At 38.9% G+C, this 21,931-nt stretch overlaps 1 protein-coding gene across 1 annotated transcript in view; it reads right to left on the reverse strand.

Moving 5' to 3' along the window:
* shot (dystonin-like protein short stop) overlaps positions 1-21,931 on the reverse strand; it is a 1,739,701-nt gene that overhangs the window by 386,464 nt on the left and 1,331,306 nt on the right. The window lies entirely within an intron of this gene.

Here is a 21,931-nt window from a genome sequence, read left to right on the forward strand (position 1 = left end):
TTAGGTATATGGATTGAGAAGTGGCAACTGAAATTAAACATTGACAAATGCAAAGTACTGCATATGGGTTGCAGTAACCCACGAGAAACGTACCAACCCTGTGATACTACACTCAAGGAGGTGGAGAATGAAAAAGACCTTGGGATAATTGTGCAGTCAGATATGAAGTTCTCTGAGCAGTGCAGATGGGCTGCTAGAGAAGGTCATGGAGTTTTGTCAATGATATGTTGTTTGTTGTTGTTTATTATTTGGTTTTTAGAAGCATTAGCAACTAAGGCCATATTGCTCCGGGATATGCGGTGGTCATTCCCTGACCTTTCCGCATCCTCCGTATTTGGTAGTGACGGGCTCGAACCCCGGTCTAATCAAGAAGCGTGTGCTACACACTGCTGGTCCTTGTCAATGATATATAGGAATTTTGCTAGCTGAAACAAGGAGGTGGTGATTATACCTTTGTATAAGGCAATAGGCAGGCCATGCCTTGAATACTGTGTACTGGACTGGAGACCTCATTTTAGGAAGGATGTAGAGTTGCTAGAACGAGTACAGAGAAGGGCAACAAGATTGGTGAGAAGAACAAAGTGGTGCTCTTACCAAGAGAGGTTTAAGGTCTGCAAGTTGCAGCATCTGGAGACTAAGCACCTGTGAGGTGATCTGTTTGAGATGTATAAGGCCTTGAATGGTTTGAGCAGGCTCAATGCTGATGGGATACTTCCGCTTTCTCAGATTAAGAACCTGGGGGGGGGAGGCATTGATTCGAATTGAGGAAAGACAGTTGTAGAATAGATGTGTGGAAGTTTGCCTTTAGCCAGCGGGCAGTTGATTGCTGAAACAGACTTCCATCTGTTGTTGTGGAAGTTGATAGCTTAAATAAATTTAAGGCTGAACTAGACAAACATTTGGAATGACAGGATGGGTGAAATGGGGGGGGATTAGTATTATTTTTCTTTTTTTTTGGCTGATTCTATATAAGCTTGCTTTCTTGCATCATATGCCTCAACTAATGCTAATATGGGAATGTTATATGTGAATACTAAAATTATGTGAAATAAGTGACAGCAATAGCACAGTATAATACCCACTTTCCTAGAGTTAAAGAGTGCTTTTTTTTTTTTTTTCTGATGCAGCATAAGTTCACTTTGGGTATGAGATGAAGAAGTGTGCAGATGAGGAATTTTGAGCTCGAAGGAATGGATAAAATTTTTTGGAAATTTTTACATCATTTTGATTAATTAATATATTAAGTTCTGTCTGACACACAGTTTAATAGGTATTTCATTATCTTATTTTTAGCTAGAGATTTTATAAGTTACGATTTATTATTCGTAGAGCTTTTGCATCGCTTTTTTCGCTCAAATATTGTATCATATAACTAGTAGTGCTGTGGAATGTCAAGGTTTTAATTATGATAAATAAGTAGCTTGAAGATTATTGTTAGTTTAACGTTTATTGTTAACATCAGTAGCAGAGGCTATAAATTGACACAGGCCAACAACAGTAAATTAATAATAAACAGTAATAAAATCAGCAAAATATAGAAAGGTGAGAAAAAATTACAGTGACCCATTAAAATTGGTCATTATGTCAAGAAAAGATCTGCCATACATATATAAAAATATAAAATGTTCATAAAAGTATAAGTGACTAGTAAGTGACTCATGAAAGTAAAAGTACATGTAACCCTCATATAACACAGTAGTTTAATGCCTACAAAATCTTGTGTAATTTGAAACCATGTTATATGGGACTAAGAACCAGTACAAAAAGAGGGGTTACGTTTCAAAAGCTTAACAAAAATATGCCATTTTGTTTTTATAACTATCACAAACTTAATTTTTATAGTAGTAATAACTTAATATTTTAACTTTATTTTATAATAGTAGTAACTTAAATAGTAATAACTGAACAAATGTCTTACCTTACAAACTATGATACTTGTGTCAGATAATGTACGTTAATTTACTTTTCTTCCTCTTCGTCGCTGCTAAGCACAATCTCTTCTGCAGCATCTACTACAGTCATGAACTGCATCGCAATTATTATTTATTATAACAAACTGCATCACGATTATTATTTATTATTATGAACTGCATCACAATAATTTTTTATGGTCTCAAATAAGCACAAGTTCAGCAGAGAACCTAACCCAGGATTTTCCAACAAAATACATTGAATTCTTTAAATGATACGTGAAATTTGGAAGAATATTTTCCAGTTAGCAAAATAAAAATAAATTAACGTACTGTAATACGTACATACCAACTGATAATTCTGTTCACTGACTTTTTTTTTGTTGTTGTTGTAAAATTTAAAACAGTAAAAATAATAAGCAATTAATAACAAAGAACACAGCGTGCACGAGTTGCAACAAACAAAATATGGAGTAATGAGTTTCTGAAAATTTATTTATGTTTTTTATATGATTGAATATTTCATGGAAGGGGAAATACATTTCACCATAATAACATGAAAACCCACAGAATTCCAGCTATTGGTACTATAGCAAATGCAAGAAGAAGATCGAATTTACTACCTGTTTATAACTGATTACATTAACAGAAAAGATCAATAAACTGGACACTGCAAATTGTTTTTATTGTTTTATGTAGTGACCTCCAGAAATGTGCTTTAGAAAAATATCACGAAGGCAACAACAACAACTAGCGAGTCAACAGTAGGGATTCACAAAAGGAATGGAAACATTGAAAATTACATCTAACATAATAGCAGGGTTTTCCCAGCATAAAAGGTCAAAAATACCATGTTATGCGAGATTTCCAGCAATTCTCAAACCATGTTAAAGCAAAACCTTGTTGTAGAAGTACCGTATTGTGCGAGGATTGCCGCAATTTATCAATCATGTTAGAGCAAAACTGTGTTGTAGAAGTACCGTGTTATTTTGTTTTTTTTTAAGGAGCATTAGCAACTAAGGCCATATTGCTCCAGGGATATGCGGTGGTCATTCTCTGACCTTTCCGCATCCTCCATATTTGGTGGGCACAGGCTCGAACCACGGTCTAATCAAGAAACGTGTGCTACGCACTGCTGCTCCTGCCCACCTGGCTACGGAGGCGCCAGTACTGTGTTATACAGGGGCTGCCTGTATACATCATAAAGGACTATATTTTATATAAAAGGAAAGTTAATTAATTTTAAAAATGAAATAACAGCCGACACGTGGGTGTTGTCAGATAATATCTGGCTGTGTATAGGGTTCAGACAGATAGTTAAAAGTGGCAAATAATATGCTCCGTTCATGACTAATTCTTGGACATTCGGTTAAAATATGTTTAGTTGTTAAAAAGGTGCCAAGATAGGAGGGGTATCAGCCCTCAGCAGAAAAGCATGTGTAAGATGACTTTGTCCTATGTGAAGGTGAGCAAGAACAATTTCTTCTCTATGGTTCCTGCACAGACTAGACTGCCATGTTTGGATTACAAGCTTAATGTGATACAACTTGTTTGTGGCCTGTCCATGCCATGATTGTTGCCATTGGGAATGTAGTACGTTTCGTATCACTCGCCTGTAATCTGTATATGGGACCTGGCTGTGATTTCTTTGGGATTGCTCTGATCTGGCTACAGCATCTGCCAGATCATCACCCCTGATCCCAATGTGGCTCGGGATCCAGCAGAAGCAGATGTCAAATGTAGATTCAATAAGAGAATGCAATTTCTGCTGAATCCTGGATAGGACTGGATGAGGATCATATCTCATCAATGATAGAGCCTGTAATGCACTCAAAGAATCTGTGTATAGCATCACCTCTTATAATTATAAAGTTGAATGGTTTGAGCATGCTCAATGCTGATGGGATTCTTCCTCTCGCTCAGAATAATCACCTGAGAGGGCATAAATTCAAATTGAGGAAAGACAGATGTAGGATAGACGTGCGGAAATTTGCCTTTAGCCAGCGAGTGGTTGGTTGGTGGAACAGACTTCCAACCCTTGTCGTGGAAGTTGATAGCCTAAATAAGTTTAAGGCTCAGCTGGACAGATATTTTAAACGAACAGAGCGGTGAAGTCGAAATGGTTTTTTTTTTTTTTTTTGGCTGATGCTGCATAAGCTTGCTTTCTTGCATCAAATGCCTCTACTAATGCTAATGCTAATAATTCTTAGTTTTTATGTGGCCCAGAACTAGCTCTATAGCAGCCTTTCCCAAACTGTGTTCTGCGTAACACTAGTGTTCCATGAGATGTGAGCAAGTGTTTTGTGAAAAATCGTAATTGATAATTAAAAAAATAAAATAAATAAATTTTGCATATTTGTAGCGTACACCACTTTGGTATCATTATAATTTTTAATATATATATATATTTTGGCTAATAATATACTGACATAGACAATAATCAAATGGACTGCGGAACACTAAAATTTGGTGGGATTTTGCATATGTGTAGAGGAAATGACATCTATAAAAAAGTAGCAATGTAGTGATCTAATATGCCATTTGTATACAATTTAGCCCAGAGCACACAGGTTGAAAAAGTGGTTGAAAAAAATGAACTTTAAAATGAGAAGCAAGTACTTCTAGTAGTGCAACTGTGGTTAATGAAAACGTACACAATATTGTTACACTTCAAAGTGAGGATGAACAATTGCAGCCTTTTGTTCCCCAAAAATTTGAAATGAAAAAACAGGAACCAACTAATAAAAGACCAAAATGAAAATATGATGATTTATTTGAATTTTGGCTTTACATGTAGTAGTAGTAGTGGAATGTGATACAAGGAAACAAGCGTATGAGCTTATGCAGCATCAGGGGCATGTATACTTGCGTGTACACCAATGCTAGGAGTTTGGTAAACAAATTTGATGAATTCAAGGTATTGCTAAAAACATCAAAGGCAGACATTCTTGGGATATCAGAGACGGGGTGTCACACAGATATAAGGAATGCAGAGCTGGAATTTGGGGAACACAACATTTACAGAAAGGATAGACGGGATAGAAAGGGAGGAGGGGTTATGCTATTAGTTAAGAAACACATAAAATCCAAGGGAGTGAAGCTAGTCAACATCGCTGGAGTGTAGTGTCAAGTCAGTTTGGTGTGACATAAGCATTTGGAGATCAAAATTTAGAGTAGGAGTGTGCTATAGGCCTAATGACACTGATGAGTATAATAAGAAACTGTACAGGCCAGTAAATCAGAGAGTCTTATAATGGGGGATTTTAATTTCCCAGATATTGACTGGAATTTGTGGGTTGGTCACTCACACACACTAGCAAGGCTTTTGTGGATTTATTGGATGATTGTTTTCAACATCAGCATGTTCGGGAGGCAAATAGATGGAGTAATACTCTTGATTTGATTATCAGTATGATTCTTCATGCATTAAGAATCTGCAGATAAATGAACCACTAGGTGGCAGTGATCACAGTGTGCTGAAGTGGGATTTACTCAAAGAGGTAACTACCATTAGGGGTAAAGGGAAGGGTTATTGCTTTCGTAAAGGCGACTACGATGGTCTGAGACAGCATTTAAATTCTATACAGTGGGACCAACTGATGATGATGTTACCAATAGCAAATTCAAAATGGGAAGCATTCAAAGAACTTATCTGGGAAGCTACTAGGCTTTACATACCAACTAAGAAATATTATTCAAGGTTTAGGCCTAAATGGATATCAGATGAACTAATGAGATGTATGGCAGAGAATAAAAATGCATGGGATACATATAAATTAACACATGACACAGAAGCCTATGATAGATATAAGTTGATCTCTAACCAAGTTACAAAGGAGGTTCGGCAGGCGAAGGCAGATTGCAAGAAATCTTTGGCATGGGATGCAAAGACAAACAGCACAGAGTTCTTTATTTATGTAAACTCTAGAAGGAAGGGGATGAATCAGATTGGTCCACTTGATATCGATGGTTCAACCGTTGATGATCCTGCTCAGGTAGCTAACAAACTAAGTGAATATTTTTCATCGACATTCACACATGAGGAGTTATTCAGAGAGGGGAATGCCAAAGGGAAATTCAACTCTGGCCGTAAGCTAGGTAATCTTGTAATAACTGAGAGTAAAGTGGAGGAGAAATTGTAGGATAGACGTGCGGAAATTTGCCTTTAGCCAGCGAGTGGTTGGTTGGTGGAACAGACTTCCAACCCTTGTCGTGGAAGTTGATAGCCTGGGGTGGATGGGATATATCCAGTTATATTAAAGGAGGCAGCAAAGCAAGTAAGAAAACCCTTAGATATAATTATGAGAGCTACCTTGGACTCAGGAGAGGTACCCATAGACAGGAGATGTGCAAATGTGACCCCAATTCACAAAGGAGGATCAAAGGCTGACACAGGTAATTATAGACCTGTGAGTTTAACTTCTGTTCCAGGAAAATTAATGGAGGAACTGGTTAAAGAAGCACTGCAGGATCATCTAGACAAGACTTCAGTTATAGCTCGGACACAGTATGATTTTGTTAAGGGGAAGTCTTGCCTGACCAATTTGATTGGATACTATGATGCAGTCACAAAAGAACTGGATGCAGGGAATAACTTTGATATTATATACTTGGATCTTAGAAACGCTTTTGATACTATTGCACCTGGAAGACTGCGGCACAAATTGGAGCAGTGTGGCATTGGAGGCAAATTGCTGCTATGCTGCTGCAACAGGATCTGGAAAGGTTGAGCAGATGGGCTGAGAGGTGGCAAATGAAGTTCAACATTGACAAATGTAAATTACTATATATGGGAAACAGCAACCCCAGAGCAACGTATCAACTCTGTGGTACTACACTGACATTGGTAGAGAATGAAAAGGACTTGCGGGTAATTTTGCAGGCCAATATGAAGTTCTCTGAGCAGTGCAGACGGGCTGTAAAAGTAGCTCATGGTGTCTTGTCAATGATATACAAGAATTTTTTTGCAGGGATAAGGAGGTGATTATTCCCTCGTATAAGGCAATGGTCAGGCCACACCTTGCGTAGTGTATACAGGTCTGGAGGCCTTATTTTAAGAAGGATGTAGAGATGTTGGAACGAGTAGATGGGCTGAGAGGTGGCAAATGAAGTTTATCATGCACAAATGTAAAGTAGTACATATGGGAAACAGCAACCCCAGAGCAACGTATCAACTCTGTGGTACTACACTGACAGTGGTAGAGAATGAAAAGGACTTGGGGGTAATTGTGCAGGCAGATATGAAGTTCTCTGAGCGGTGCAGACGGACTGCAAGAGTAGCTCGTGGTGTCTTGTGATGCTATGACACTAGCGTTAGAGAATGAAACAAGATTAGTGATTAGGACAACAAGATTAGTGAATGGAACAAAGGGTCACTCTTACGAAGAAAGGCTTAAGTTTTGAGAATTACAGTGTCTGAAGAATAGGCACCTGCGAGATGATCTGATTGACGTGTATAAACACTTCCTAGTTCATTTCACAAATTTACGTGGTCTTAATTCTAATCTCACCGATGCCCATTTATACTTGCAGTCTGCCAAACCCTCACTTACTTTTTCTGATAGAATCTCAGGTATCGGTTGATCCAACTACTGCTCATCCCAGTTGCTCGAATTATTCGCTGTATGATTCCTTTTGCCTCAAATGTGATAGTTGTGCATATGTCCATTCTGATATTCCCTGTTAGAGACTTGGTAATTTGGAATTTCCTCTCTTCGATCTTCTCTGGCTTAAAATCACTCTATCTCATTGTGTCAAATTGATCTGTTGCCTGTACCGTTCTCCCAACTCCACTAATCGCTTGGAACTCTTTGACTTCCTCTCTTTGCAAATTGACTTTCCCCAGTCCAGCTTTCCTAACAGTGAGGTAATTTTCCTTGGTAATTTTAATGTTCACAACTCCAGCTGGCTTCCGTTTTCTAGTCACACCAACCCAGCTGGTCGAGATGCTCAGGCTTTCTCAATTACTAATGACCTTGAACAGATTGCTCATTTATCTACAAGAATACCGGACAATCCTAATCATACAGCCAATACGCTTGATCTTTTTCTCAGAAACAACCCTTCTAAGTACACGGTCGAAATGTGTGGTCCTTTAGGTACCTCAGATCACAACTTGGTGATTGTTTGTTTTTTTTTTTTTTTTTTTTTGATTTGGTAGTTATTGGCGCATCGGCTTCTGTGGCCATATTGCACCTCCCAAGGTTTTTGCATTACTTTGATCCAAGCCCGAGGCGGGAATCGAACCCGCGACCTTTGGGTTGCCGGGCAGGTACTTTACCCACTCGGCTAGCCCGGTCGGCCTTGGTGATTGTCTCTTCTCCAATGGAGCCTTTATCTCATGGCTATTCTCAACCTCATGCTGTTTGACATTACAAGAATGCAAAATGGGATGACCAGCAATATTTTTTTTCTTCTTTTCCTTGGTTGTATTACTGTTTCAAAACTTCTGATATCAACGTTTGCTCAGATCGTGTCAGTGAAATTATTCTTGTAGGAATGGAATCTTTTATTCCATACTGCACTTTAAAATCTCGTCCCTCATCTAAATCTTGGTTTTCCAATAAATGTGCTAAGCAAGAGAAGGACATTGTGTATCGTAATTGGCTTGTTTCCAATTCTTCAGTTTCATTTTCTGCTTACACCAAAGCTCGCAACAATTGTAAAGCAGTTATTAATCAGTCCAAACTAGATTTTGAACAGGCTAAGAATAGAGTAGAAAAAGCTTGCTTTTGCCCTAATGGTAGCTGAGTATTCTGTTCTCTTTCCAAAGCTATTGGCTGCAACTTTTGCCCATCTTTGCTCCCACCTCTGTCAAAACTAGATGGTTCTGTTGTCAATTCAGCCAAGTAGAAAGCTGACCTGTTAGCATCCCATTTTGTTTGTTTGTTTGTTTTTTAGGAGCATTAGCAACTAAGGCCATATTGCTCCAGGGATATGCGGTGGTCATTCTCTGACCTTTCCGCATCCTCCGTATTTGGTGGGCACGGGCTCGAACCCCGGTCTAATCAAGAAGCGTGTGCTACGCACTGCTGCTCCTTCCCACCTGGCTACGGGGGCACCCCTCCCATTTTACTTCCAACTCGTGTATTAGTGATCTTGGTAAAACAACTCTCACCATTTCCAACATGCTCCATTCAATGCGACGCCTCCGTAGCCAGGTGGGCAGGAGCAGCAGTGTGTAGCACGTGCTTCTTGATTACACCGGGGTTCAAGCCCGTGACCACCAAATATGGGGGATGAAAGGTCAGGGATTGACCACCGCATATTCCTGGAGCAATATGGCCTTACTTGCTAATGCTCCTAAAATCCAAATAACAACAACCATTCAATGCCTCCTGTGGTCTTTCGTCAAAAGGATGTAAGAAGGATTTTGACGAATCTTGATGCTAAGAAAGTCCATGTCCTGATGGTATTTCTCCACTTGTTCTCAAAGTGTTCCTGAAGTTGCTCCTGTTCTTTGCTGCCTTTTTTCACTTTTTTTATTTCAAAGGTGTTTTTCCTTTTGCTTGGAAATTTGCTCATGTGTAGCCAGTTCCAAAAAACGGTGACAAATCCCTCACATCCAATTATCGTCCCATTGCAATTACTTCTACTCTTTTTAAAGTAATATAGAAATCAATTAACCGCTAACTTCTGTTACCTATTTATGGACAAATTCAATGGAAAAGTTCGGTGATATACAAGCAGTTGCTCTTGACATATCAAAGGCTTTCGATCGTGTTTGGAATAAAGGTCTTCTAAACAAGAGAGGGCGCGGACTCTCTTTTAAAATTACAGCTGTGAATTACAGGCTCCGAAAAAGCGATAAGTGTTTGCCTTTTTATTTACCTAATTGTTAATTTATATTGTACTTTATACGTAGTCTTATAGTTATTGTTAAGCTGGTTAGCTTTAATTTAGATGAAGAGTTTTTGTAGATTACTACTTAATATAAGTAAAACCATTATTTCGTTCGAATCTTGCAGCCATTGTTTTTGCATAGAGTAGTAAGGAATTCAAATTTTTAATTGTGGTAACTAGGCAGCTCTAACATATAATTATATAACGTATAATTATATACGCATTATTGCATTTAGGATTCTATTAGATAGCGTAGTATTGACAATCAATTAATTAAATTTATTGATCTTATTAATTTAAAATATCATGCCCCAGACTAGAGCAGCAAAGCAACGGGCACAAAGTGACAGGAGTGCTGTGACTCAGGGGAGAACTGAGGGGGGGCAATTCTCCAACGCATCACAGCCTAAAAAATTGTGCAACTTGTGAAACGTTTGCCGAACTCTCTGGAACAGAACATGATCTAGCCAAGGAGGATGTCTTTGTGTGTGCCAGAGAGTGTCTAGAAATTAGGCATCAACTCAGCATTCTACTGGGCGACTATGAGAGCTTAAGGTGTAGAGTAGATGCCCTCGAAGAAATTAATATGAGGGGGCCCCGTCAAGCTCTCAGCTGCCCAACTCAACGTCAGAGCTCACTCTTGGGCATCAGGCAACACAGCGGCAATCTCAAAGGCAGAATGCACTGGTCCCAAAGGAACTAGTTACTGTTGGTGACTCTATTGTCAGGGAGATGGGAATATATTGTGTAAAAAGGATAGATGGAACAGGAACAGGGTATGTCTGCCATGGACAAAAGTTGATGACATTGTAAAGCATATGTCATCTTTTAAGGGAACAAAATGTGATATTATTGTACACGTTGGCACCAATGACAATATGAGTAGGAGATCTGCAGATTTACTTAGGTCAATGTTGCAAAAAAGTCATGAATTAGGGTTAAATTTGAAAGTGTCTGCAATTCTGCCAGACATAGGAGGAAGTAAATGGTGAGAGCCTTGTCAATCAATTCGGCCCTGGAGGAAATGTGCAAGGCTCAAGGGGTAAAATTTTTTTCAGCCTGGTCTGTGCTTGTTAACAGGAAAGACTGCTTTTACAGGGATGGGATACAATACACTTAAATAGAAAGGGTGCAAGAATATTTCCTGATGCTATCGAGGCAGTGTTAGGTTAGGCAGAAAACCGCTAGCTTGGGGGGATTCACAGACTAAAAGGTTAAAAGTAGCTGCAGGCAGAGGTGAAGGCGATTCTTGCACAACTTCTATTAGAATAAGTAGCGACCTGGAGCAAGGGGTGCTGGGGGTTACAGGGACTGATGGCAGTCATCATGAAACAGGTGGGTATATGGGAATTGTCAGGGTAACTAGGAATAGGTACATGTATACTTGCATGTATACGAATGCTAGACGAACAGTAAATAAATTTGAAGTGTTCGTCAAGACATCAAAGGCGGATATTGTTGGGATAGCACAGATGTAGTGTCACACAGATATAAGGAATGCAGAACTGGAATTTGAGGAGTACAATGTGTACAGAAAGGATATACAGGATAGGAAAGGAGGTGTTATGCTGTTAATTAAGAAAAACATAAAATCACAAGAAGTGCATCCAGTTGATATAGATGAAGAGCGCACTGTTGAGTCAGTTTTGTGTGACATAAGCACTGCAAGCAAAAATAAGAGTAGGAGTGTGTTATAGGCCTAATGACTCGAATGAGTACAATGAACAATTGTACAGAGAAATAGAATGGGCTAGTAAATCAGAGTGACTTATAACGGGGGATTTTAACTTCCCAGATATTGACTGGAACTTGTGGGTTGGTCACTCACACACTAGTCAGACTTTTGTGGATTTATTGGATGATTGTTTTCTGCAGCAGCATGTTCGAGAGGCAACCAGAAAAAGTAGTTCTCTTGATCTGGTTATCAGCAGTGATCATTTGTGTATTAAGAATTTGCAGATAAAGGAACCACTAGGTGGCAGTGATCACAGTGTACTGATATGGGATTTATTTAAAGATATAATTACCAGCAGGGGTAAAGGAAAGGGTTTTTGCTTCCATAAAGGTGAGTACAATGGTCTCAGACAGTTTTTAAATTCTGTACAGTGGGATCAATTGACGATGTTACCAACAGTAAATTCTAAGTGGGAAGCATTCAAGGAATTAATCGTGGAAGCTACTAAAAATTTCATACCTATTAAGAAATATTGTTCAAGGTTTAGGCCTAAATGGTTATCAAATGAACTAATGAGACTTGTGACAGTGAAGAAAAATGCATAGGATGCATATAAATTATCAAGCGACTCAGAAGCCTATGGCAGATATAAGCTAATCTGTAATCAGATCACAAAGGAGGTTAGGCAGGCGAAGGCAGATTACGAGAAATCTTTGGCAAAAGATGCTAAGAAAAACAGCAAGGATTTCTTTACTTATATAAACTCTAAAAGGAAGGGGATGAATCTGATTGGTCCACTTGATATCGATGGTTCGACTGTTGATGATCCTGCTCAGATAGCAAACAAACTGAATGAGTATTTTGCATCTACATTCATACATGAGGAGTTATTAAGGTTTAAAAATTACAGAAGGTTATGAAATTGGCAGGGTGCTTAATGATTTTGTAATAACTGAGAGCAAAGTGGAGGAGAATTTGTTGAAGTTAAACATAAGAAAGGCACCTGGGGTGGATGGGATCTATCCAGTTATATTAATGGAGGTGGCAAAGCAACTAAGCAAACCCTTAGCCATAGTTATGAGAGCATTCTTGGACTCAGGGGAAGTCCCCATGGACTGGAGATGTGCAAATGTATCCCCAATTCACAAAGGGGGATCGAAGGGTGACACGAGTAATTACAGACCAGTTAGTTTATATCTGAATTATATCTAAATGACAAATCATGGCAAACACATCTCATTTACGTTGACTCCAATAATATGCTCAATTGGGAATTCATTTTAGAAATGCCAAGTTAGACTAATGACTTGTTTATAAATTCTTTCAATTCCAATATAGAATGTTAGCTGTTATTCCTACTGATTTAAATGCAATTTGCAAATTTTCTGTGGTATGCATTCACATAATTTTCGTATATAGTAAATGTTGGGGAGTTACTCCACGACGATCAGATCTACAAATTTTACTCGATGCCATCATAAAGGGAGTAATTTTTAATCCATTTTTAAATTTTCATGCATGTCCCAAATATATAGCTGGAAAAGAAAGTTCTTCTGTGTGTATATTAAATATGAAACTTGTTGGAGATGATTTCTGATCCGATGCTATACATAAATATTTATCTTCAGACCATAATAATGTTTCTTGTTGAATTAACAATAGCTCATCATCATTTTTGACAGGTTTCACAATTTCATCTAAATGTTCCTGTTCACTATCATCATTTGTCCCCAAGAAATTGTCACTCACTTTTATGCTGTAGAATTTATACAAAGGTGAATTTATCAAATACCGTAACCATATATTCACTATTTTCTTCTGCACCCATCCTTGTAGATATGATGATTTATGTACGAGTCTTCGTTTTATATGTATATTAATGGCATAATTGTCATCTTTTTCTCTACGTAATTGATGATCCATCGTATTTACATTAACTGGTACATTTATTACTTGTCCGATGATCATAACGTAAACAACAAATTTGCACAAAGGGTAATCGTGGTGATATCAAACACTCAGTTACAACATCTAGTGGCAGCAAATCAGTAGGATATGTTGGATATATAAATCCATTTGACGTGGCCATAGTTGGTATCCTTTCAATGAAGGATACCAACATGGCCATAGTTGGTACTCTTTCAATGAAGTATGACATGTATTACCCGTCATGAAAGTACTCACCTCTTGTAAAGGAAATTCATTTTGAAGTAATTCATATAGAGTTGTTGGAAATGGTTTTAAATCTAATTGAAACCATAAATGATCACAAATATTACAACTAAATCCAAATGGGTTTTCATACACTAGTTTTTCAAACTCAGTGTTAACTTGTGTAGACACTATAGGGATGTAATCAGAAATCTCATTATTAGCCATTAATAATTATGCTTTTTTTCGTGCACGATATTCCTTCATTCATTCTGCTGGAGTTTTAGATTCCAGATAAGTATCAGGCATAGTAGAACTCTGTGGTTGAATTTCATTATGATTCGGAACAGTTTGAATTCATGATATTCCTTCATCTTTTGAGCTTGAGTTTTCTTGTGGGCAATTTCAGAAGTTCCAGGTACAACAGAACACTGTTGTTCAATTTCATCTGGATTCACATTTCTGTCCAACTTCCCTTTCTTTCATGATATTCCTTCAAATGCTGGGCTGTAGATTTTGGCACAGTCACTCACATATTAATCATTATGTTATGATGATATAACAGTATAATGCAGCAGTCACTGCTGAATTGTACTTGTCATGTCACTGCACTTGTTGCATACAATTGAGCAGTGATGTTATACGGTTATACTTGTTGAGTCATTGCACGCAACAAGTACAATGCATGCACCCAAGAAAAGACGTTTTTAATGTCCAGTACAACATGTCCACCAGGTTTCATGGCGATTTTATATAATGATTTCTAAGTAACACAACGCTTTATTCCTAATAACGCTGGTAAAGGCATTTTTAACATCAAAAGGAAATAACAGTATATAGTATATGTGAAAAAGAGATGTAAATAAGTTTATCAGTTTTAAATAGTTAAAAACAGCTGACAAGTGGTCATTGTCAGAGAGTATCTCACTAAGTGTATAGGGCTCAGTCAGACGATTAAAAGTGGTAAAAGATATACATCGTTAATGTCTAAAATGTGGAAATTCAGTTAAAATGGTATCTCAGTACTCATACATAGGTATGACACACTCTTTTCTGCTGAGGGTTGTCAGCCCTCAGCAGAAAAGAGTGTGTCAGATGACTATGTGCAGAGGCGAGCCAGAACAATTTACTCTCTACGACTCCTGTGCAGACTAGACTGCCAACTTTGGAGTACAGGCTTGATTTTATATGGCTTGTTTGTGGACTTTCCATGCCATAGTTGTTGCCACTGGGTGTGTAATGCATTTCTTATCACTTACCCATAGAGTGTGTGTATAACAGAATAGTGGGCTGTGAATGCTTTGGGATTGTGCTGATCTGGCTGCAGCATCTACTAGATCATTTCCCTTGATCCCAATGTAGCTTAGGATCCAGCAGAAGAGGATATCAATTGTAGATTCACAAAGGGCAAACAACTTCTGCTGCACCCCAAACAGGACTGGATTGGAATTATATCTGATTATGAATAAAGCCTGTAATGCACTTAAAGAATCAGTGTAAACCATACACCTTTGATAAACGTTAGTTTTAATATGGTCCAAGGCTAGCTCAATAGCGTACAACTCTGCAGTCTACATACTGCACTCCTGGAATTTTCTGAGAAACTGTGCTAGCTGGGAATACAGCGACAGATCCCACAGATGAGCAGCAGAGTTGTAGGTAGACAGATGGTGAGATGCTTGCCTTTCCCCCAATGTTAAGGGAGAAATTGAAGGGTGGAAAGTGAGCATGCCACGATGGAAAGTGTTGCCTTGGTGACTGGGCAACATTGTCTATCGTGATTCGAAGCATTCTGAGCAGCCCTTGGACGAGAATACCAAAGTTGGCAGTCCAACGGGCATTATAGAGATTTTCCCATTGTGACTTGAAAACAGATGGCCACATAGGGTTGTCTGGCAGAGATTTCAGTTTAAAAACATATTTTAGTGACAACTGCTTTTGTCGGAGTGACAGTGACGATTCAGTTGCTTCGATGTATAAACTCTGGACAGGGGTTGTTCGGAATGCTCCAGTAGTGATATGGATGGCTTGATGGTGAACTGGGTCTAGCCATCAAAGTATACTGTTTCTAGCAGATGCATACACATGGGACCCATAAACTAATTTAGATTGGACAAGTGCATGGTAGAGGCACAATAAAGTGCAGCAATCTGCTCCCCAGTTATTGAATGTGATTGCATGCAATAGGTTCAGTGCCCATGTGCATTTTGTGCACAGTTGATGGATATGAGGTAAAAAGCTCACCTTAATATCGAAAATCAGCCACCAAGAATTTTGTCTCAGATGCTACTAGAATAATGTTTTGTCAGCTCGATTTCTGGTTCAGGGTGCAGGTTCTGATTGTGACAAAAGTGTACACAGACAGTCTTCTGAGTTGAGAACCTGAAACCTTTACTGATTGTCCAAAATTTGACATGGCCAACAGCAAGCTGCAATTGTCTTTTGATAACCCTCATGTTACATGATTGTAAAAATATGGTAAAGTCATCAAGAAAGAAGAAACTTTTTACACTTGGAAGTTTTTCAGTAATAGAATTAACTTTGATAGCAAAAAGCATAACACTTAGAACTGACCCTTGGGAGACTCCCTCCTCTTGGCTAAAAGTTGAGAGAGAGAGAGAGAGAGAGAGAGAGAGAGAGAGACGGACCCCACACAAACTTGAAATGATTGATTCAGTAAAAAAATTTTGTTGAAATCCCCTAGTAATAGAAAAGGGGGGGTGGCAACTGCTGAATGAGATCATCAAGGTCTGCCTGGGGGATGTCGTTCCCAGGTGGCAGATAGATGGAACAAACAGTTAAGAGAACCCCTACTGTTACACGAACTGCTATTGCCTCCAGGCTGGTGGTAAGTGGCATACCCTGAAAAGGGGTATGGTTATTACCCACAAGAATAGCGACTCCTCCATGGGCAGGTCCAACCCCAACTCTGTCTTGATTAATAATAGAGCAGTTATGCAAGCGAGGGTCCTCATTTATCTTTAAATAAGTCTCCTGTAAGCAAAAGCATGTTGGATGGTGCTTATGGAAGAGAGCCTTGATGTCATCACAATTCTAATGGAATCCATGGAAATTCCACTGTAAAATTTTTGGTGTCATTATTTAGATTTTCGTGGTCTGTCTGGTGGCTTCCTAAGGACTGAGGGCTTTGTTTTCACAGTCTTGGATTTTTCTTTCTTTGGAAAGACTGGGTGTGGCATGGGCCTGTATCCATTTCTTCTTCTTTGGCAAAGAGTTCCAGGACTGACTCATCTGATACCTCCTTGTCTTCAGCATCCATTTTCTCTTGTGATATTGGTGGCACTTCAGGTATTTGTGGCTTTTCTTTCCCACTTTGTTTTGGTATCAGTGGAGTGCTAGGAGTATTGATATTGGAGTGGCAGCTGTCAGGGGGTTTTTGTGTGGCTTTTTGCAAGCTCAATAAATAGCTTGCAATAGGAGTGAATGGCTCCTTTGGTGGGATAGACATATCAGTTTGTGTTCCAATGGAATGTTTCCCTGCAACTTTTTCTACATATGTAGGCAGTTTGCTATTATGTAGGCTTGACTGCTTTCCTTGCTTCCTGATAGGATACATTCAGCTCTGCCTTGAGCTTTTGTATCTCTTTATCCTCTTTCCACTGCTGGCATGCCCTGGAGTATGCATGGTGTTCAACTCCACAGTTGACTCGAGTGGGTTTGGCTGCTGTACATGCAGTGCTTTAATGGTCTTTTTCACAGCAAGGACAAGCGGTCACTCCACAACAGGCCATCTGCAAATGCTCATATTTTTGGCATTTAAAACATTGCAGTGGGTTTGAAATGTATGGCATGACATTACAATTTATATACCCAGCTTTTATCTTGTTAGGGGATACTGGAGAGTTAAATGTAAGGATGATGTTTCTAGTTAGTACCAACTTCCCATCCTTACACATGGAAATTCTTTTCACAGCTACCACTCTCTCTCATTTTAGTTCGATGCATATTACTTCCTCAGTGACCTCAAGAAGGTCCTACTCAGAGATGACTCAATGAGTTTAGTGTTCCGTGTGGTGTCATTATTGGTATGCCACCGATCAATGTTGATTGGAGTAGCTGCTATGAGTGCCTGTCGCTTTTTGTTTGAATTAAGAGGTTCCCAGAATGAAGCCTCTTAATTGATTTAGGGGCAAACCCTTCTGTATAAAGAAGGGGGACATTTTTCCAATGGGTTTCCCAGTTTGGGAATGAATAATTAAGAATCGTGGTGTGGAACCTGACAGTTCTTCAGTTTGTACCCGCTTTGCTATATTGGCTCTGTCTATATCATCGTTTTGATTTTCAGTTAGGGACTGCATTGCGGGCCCTGAAGAAATATTATTATTAGCCATATAGTGCAAGGAAGCCTGAGGTTTATGCTGTACCAGCCAAAAAAAAATATATATTTCTGAATTACCCTGAGAGAGAGAGAGAGAGAGAGAGAGAGAGAGAGAGAGAGAGAGAGAGAGAGAGAGAGAAAGAGAGAGAGAGAGAGAGACCAGGAGTCAGAAGTAAAAGGGAATCACCAAGAAAGAGAAGAATGATGATATCCAGCTCAAGGCTCTGGGTGTGCCAAGCCCATACTCACCAGACATGAGCCCCTGGGGTAATGTTTATCAGGATTCATGAAGTTTTTGAAGTGGTTCAGTACCCAGGCTCCCCACCCACCACAGGGCCCAAAGGGATGTCCACTACCCGGCAAACAATAAATGCACTCAGGAGTGGGACGGCACTGCCAGCATGCTCCTACCCTCATGGTCCAAGGGACAGGATTCAGGCTGGCAGTGGGATGGCACTGCCAGCCTGAATCCTGTACCTTGGACCATGAGGGTAAGGGCATGGCATTGACATGGTTGACCCTTGCAGGTCAGCCTACAAGCCGATTGATCCTAGCCAGCCTGCCAGGACCACCCCCCTTGTTGAAGCAGGGGCCAAAGTGGTGCATTGAAGCTGGGCTCCTCAACCACCTGGATCCCCCTTTCCAAATTTCCATGGGTCGCAGTGCACGGCAAACATACCGGAGCCCACTGATGATAGCCTGGAACCTAGGCTGTGGGCGTTGGATTTCAGTAATTCTAATTTGGATGGCAAGCAGAGCCTGGGAGGTCCCCCTCACCACGTACAGGTGCCCATATCGAGGGGAGTGATCACAGTATACTAATGTGGAATTTCATTAAAGACAACTACTGTCAAGGGTAAGGGAGAAGCTTTTGTTTCTTGAGAATGACAACAGCTGTCATACCAACTAAGAAACCAATTTACCAACTTACCAGCAGTGGTCACACCAATTTTTCATACCAACTAAGAAATACTGTTCAAGGTTTAGACCTAAATGGATGCTAGGTGAACTGATGACACATTGCAGAAAAGAAAAATGCATGGGGGATGCATATAAATTAACAGGTAATACAGAAAATTATGGTAAATATAAATTAGTATGTAATCAAGTCACAAAGTAATGTTAGGCAAGCTAATGCAGATTATGAAAAGTTTCTGGAAAAGAATGTGAAGGACAGCAGCACAGATTTCTTTGTTTATCTTTTATTCAAATGTCCAATGAATAGGAGAAAGAATGGAATCACAGTACATTTCTACCTTTATTGCCACTTGAAAAAAACAGAATCTCAGTTTGTTTATTACATTCGCTCAAAAACAGTATTCTAGCATTAAAACAAATCAAGCCTGGGTGTGCCCTTTCAGTGGTAAAATTAATCTGAGCATCTATGAGTCATTCCTCTGGAACTACCAAGTGATGTCACAGTGTATTAACAGTAGAAGGAATGGGTTGAATCACATTGGGCCACTTGCTATCAAAAGGGTAAATCATTGATGATGCTGCTAAGGCTGCTGGAAAACTGAATAACTATTTTGCATCTACATTCACACATGAAGGATTCTTTAGGGAAGGGGATGCCGGAAGTTTATCAAAATCGAATGGACACTTAAATAATTTTGTGATAACAGAAAGAAAAGTAACAGAAATTGTTGAAGCTAAATATAAAATATATGCCTGGAGTGCATGGAATCTTTCCAATTATAATACAGGAGGCAGCAAACCCTTAGCAATAATTACGAGAGCATTCTTGGATTCAGCAGAGGTACATATGGACTGGAGATGTGTAACTGTATCCCCAATTCATGTATCCCCAATTCACAATGGGGGATGAAAGGTTAAATGAGTAATTACAGACCATTTAGCTTAATGTCTCCACACAGGAAAATAACAGAGTCACTGGTTAAGAAGAATTGCAGGATCATCTAGATAGGAATGCAATTATGCTGAAGTCACAGCATGTTTTTTAAGGGTAGTCTTGTTTTGACCAATCTGACTGGATACTGCGATGCAGTGACAAAGGATGATATCATAAATACTTGGATTTCAGAATGCTTTTGATACTGTTACACAAAAAAGACTTCTGCACAAAGAGCAACATGGCATTAAGGGCAAGTTACTGCTATGGATAAAGAGATGATTGAGTGGGGGAAGACAAAGAGTGGTTATCCATGGGCACTGCTCTTCATGGACTAATGTTATTAATGGAGGCTCTCGGGGTTCAATTCTTAGCCCATTGTTGTTTTAAATATTTATTAATGATAATTCTTATTATTATTATTATTATTATTAATGTTCCTGATGAAGTATATTGAGCTTAATACAAAAGGTTGTAGGGTGATTAAGGACAATAATCAGGATGAACTGCTGCAAGAAGATCTAGGAAAATTACGTTGTTGAGCTGAGACAATGGTAGTTGAAGTTAACATTGGTAAATGCAAGGTACTGCATATGAGTAGTAAGCTCAGATTAACATAACAACTGTGTTTTACTTCACTCAGAAAGTGGATATAAAAAGATTTTGGCTAATTGTGCAATCAGATATAAAATTCTCAGAAAAGTGCAGACAGGCTTCCAGGACAGCTAATGGTGTTTTTGTCAATAATAACAGGAACTGTACTAGCAGGGTTGAAGTGATTATTCACATGTAAAGGCAATAGTTAAGCTGCATCTTGAGTTCTGTATACAGGTCTGGAGTCTTAATTTTATGAAGGATATAGATCTGCTGTAATGGGTGCAGAGAAGGCAACCAGATTGGTGAACGGAACAAAAGATGCTCTTAGCAAGAAAAGCTTAAGTTCTGCAAATTGAGTATCTGGTGGCTAGGGACTGCAGGGAGATTTGATTGAGGTGTTTAAGGCCTTGAATGGATTGAGTAGGCTAAATGTTGATGGCATTCTTCCTCTTTCTGAGATCACACACATGAGCAGGCATAAAGTGAAGTGAGGAAGGATGGATGGTTCAAGCTGTGGGATAGATGTGTGTAAGTTTGCATTCAGCAGTGGGTGGCTGAATTTTGGAACAAACTTCTGTTGTTGTGGAAGTGGGTGGTTTGAATGAATTCAAGGTTCAAGGAAGACCTAGACAAATTCTTCGAGGTTATGGATGGGCGAAGTGTGTTTTATTTATTTTTTTCTAGCTGATTCTTTATAAGCTTGCTTTCTTGCATCATTTGCCACTACTAATACTAATAGTAAGAAAAGTTAGAAATATAGTTAATAAGAAAATGGCAACAGCTAAGTATATGAGAAGAGTATTCAGAAAGCAGCACTCATATGTCAAGTACTATCTTTAACACTTATCAGACCTATTGGGTCTGATAATGTTTTATTATTATTATTATTATTATTATTATTAGCCATATGGTGCAAGGAAGCCTGAGGCTTATGCTGCACCAGCCAAAAAAAAATTCCCGAGTTACAATGAGAGAGAGAGAGAGAGAGAGAGAGAGAGAGAGAGAGAGAGAGAGAGAGTGAGTCAGAAGTAGAAAGGAATCACCAAGAAAGGAAGAATGATGATATCCAGCTTAGGACCCTGGGTGTGCCAAGCCATGCTCACCAGATGTGAGCCCCTGGGGTAGTTAAAGTATAACTGTCCATCGAATAAGATGGTGTTCAGGTAAATCAGTACAGAAGGGCACAGAATACAACAAAGAGCCAGGGATAACATATGGACTTAAAATGGATGATAAAAAGATATAATTAATAGTTAAAAATTAGAAATTAACAGTAAAAAATTTTAGAGCACTTTCAATTAATAAATACTGGGGAATAGTTACCATGAAACAATATATATAAGGTGTGGGTAGTACTTGAATAATACACCTAAATGTAAATATATCAACATAAACCGAGAATGAAATAATGAACTGTTAAGTAAGTGCAGCAAGCAACAGATGTTGAATCCTAATAATGTGGCATTACCTTATAACCAAACTAAAAGACTACAGATACAAATCTGGCAAGATTATCAAAACTTTTTTACTTTGGTATACATAAGGAAAAACTATCTATAAGTGGC

Source organism: Mastigoproctus giganteus, chromosome 9 (genome assembly GCF_048544385.1).
Source record: "Mastigoproctus giganteus isolate SK-2022 chromosome 9, ASM4854438v1, whole genome shotgun sequence".
NCBI classification, from domain to species: domain Eukaryota; kingdom Metazoa; phylum Arthropoda; class Arachnida; order Uropygi; family Thelyphonidae; genus Mastigoproctus; species Mastigoproctus giganteus.